We start from the raw sequence: 2275 nt of genomic DNA on the forward strand, positions 1-2275 counted from the left end.
AATGTGTTTGGGGTGTTGCATCTGATAAGATCTCATCAGTAGTGGTTTCGATTTTGATGTTTTATCTTTCCTAGAATCTCGGAAGCACACTTAGGTTGGAAACACGCCGGTAGCATTTATTTATCTTTATTTGTTGCTATTTGAGTTAGTTTGCTGCTTGGATATCATGCCATACCAGCTCTAACATCCATGCATATGATTTCTCCAGGGTCATATTCTGAATAATAGTGCAAGGTACTTTGAGTTAATGTTCTGCAAATTAGTGCATCTGGAACGCTAGGATGTGTGGGAACACAAAGGTATGGCAACAAACTCAGAATTTGATTATTAGCCTGTTGTCATCCTCAAAACCTGATATTAAAAATATTTATGACTGAAATGTTGGACGTGATCTCAAGTCTGATTTGCTAATGGTGGTTATATGATCTCAATTTGTGATATGGTGTGTGATGGAAATATCAGTTTTGCTGGCTTTCATCGCATTTATTGTATAGTTTTCCTCTTTTATATTCTTAGATTAGAGGCCTCTTGATCCATGGCACTGTCATGTGAATTCTCTGTCTTTTTAGTTACATAGATTCATTATTCAGGCCTCAGGCCATCTACTTGCTGGAATAGGCAACAAGTGGAGGAGTGTAGACTATAGAAAATGGTCTTAGGCTGCAAAAGTAGTGGGATGAACATCCCTTGAGCACTATGTAACTTTGTGACCTATTCTTAAGTTTATGCTTGATTATTTGTGTAATTTTGGTCGCTCCCAACTCTGTTCTTAGCTGAAGATTATTTATTAGAATTTATGGAAATTGGAGGACATATGTATATGTATAGTATTATTTTCTGGTTGACATATGTATAGTATCGTCAAGGTGCTTATATATTTTTTCAATACATTGGATTATATTTTTCTCGGTGACATATGTATAGTATTGTCCTGCTCCTCGGGTGAGCGCTTCCCCCTATGACCTCGACCCCCTGTCTCTGCTTCTCCACTGCGACAACGTCTTCTTATCCACATTGGCCATAGTGCCCTATGTTTTTACGACATATTTTTGGATCCTGATGCAGTTATGGTATCTTCTATGAGATAATTTGGTTCATCATGTTGGTAGACCATTCTCTTAGTTGACCATTTCTTTGTGTTTTGGTTCTGGTTGAGATACTAAAGGCATAGGGTACTATGCATTTAGTAAAAGACCCTTCATAGACCATTATCTATGAAACTAAAAGACACTTCATGTTTTGTATGCAGGAGTTGGTGTGTGCCTCCATTGCGGCTTAGGATGTTTACGGTGGTCTTTCTTTTTTATCTGAATGGAGAGGGCCGCTGGTTCTTGATCTTTAGGTTAACCAGTTTTTTTATGTTGCGTGCTCATGCTGCCCTATGTTTTCTTTCTTGATCTGAATGGAGAGAGTGCCACTGGTTCTTGATCTTAAGGTGACCCAATTTTTTATGTTGCGTGCTCATGCTGCTCTCTGTTTTCTTTTAATACTTCTTGCTTGCTATTTTATTGTTGTTAGGAATGCCGTGTTAATTTAGTTTCCTACTACTTTGATCTGTCAAGTATATTAAAAACTTTGTAAGTTCTAATGTATCAACAAGAATCTGCGGATGCTTCTTTTCTTCTTGGGTTCTTAAAAAAGCACAAAGGTGGTCCATCTTGAACTGTAATTTGTTCGGTGCTGTTTTTCTAATTCCCTACGAAATTATTAGTCATTTTGGTGTTTGGAGGTACACTGTCAAGGTGACTAATAAACTTTTTTCCTTTTACAATGTACAATGCATATATAAGTTAATATTATGTACTTTTGTAAATGAAGTTACTATAGTTGAGAGCATGGATATGGCCCTTCCAAAGCTCTATGCAGCAGAGAACGGCGGGCGTGGCGGAGCGACCCCGTGGGAGGACACGTCGGCCTGCTGCTACGAGTAAGGTCCATACTGTGCTTTTAGTCTCACACCGCAAATTTGATAGAATTTTCACCGCTATATGAATGTTCGCCTCGGGAATGGTCTCACTAAGTACCAGTAGAGTAGGTTAGGACTCGATTATGCCCGTGGGGACAGTGTAAAGGGTTGACAGTATCCACTATGTACAAGATTGATCAGTTTTGCCTGATTAGTTAGTGGATATTTGTATCACTGGTCATGAAACGATGGTGTTAGTGGTGGATTGGTAGCCAGATGCAAATCAGATCATCATTTTTGTTGATTCGATAGAGCTGGCAGTTATGATATCTTTTAATTTTGGTCATATATGTATCTTACAAGAATTCC

At 38.4% G+C, this 2275-nt stretch overlaps 1 long non-coding RNA gene across 1 annotated transcript; it reads left to right on the plus strand.

Annotated features, from left to right (window-relative positions):
- Positions 1-6: 6 nt before the first annotated feature.
- LOC119344406 lies at positions 7-2210 on the plus strand. Its single transcript, XR_005166646.1, has 2 exons — positions 7-299; positions 1250-2210. It is a non-coding gene; the product is annotated as an uncharacterized LOC119344406 (long non-coding RNA).
- Positions 2211-2275: the final 65 nt, after the last annotated feature.

This window comes from Triticum dicoccoides, unplaced genomic scaffold (genome assembly GCF_002162155.2).
Source record: "Triticum dicoccoides isolate Atlit2015 ecotype Zavitan unplaced genomic scaffold, WEW_v2.0 scaffold168183, whole genome shotgun sequence".
Lineage (NCBI taxonomy): Eukaryota > Viridiplantae > Streptophyta > Magnoliopsida > Poales > Poaceae > Triticum > Triticum dicoccoides.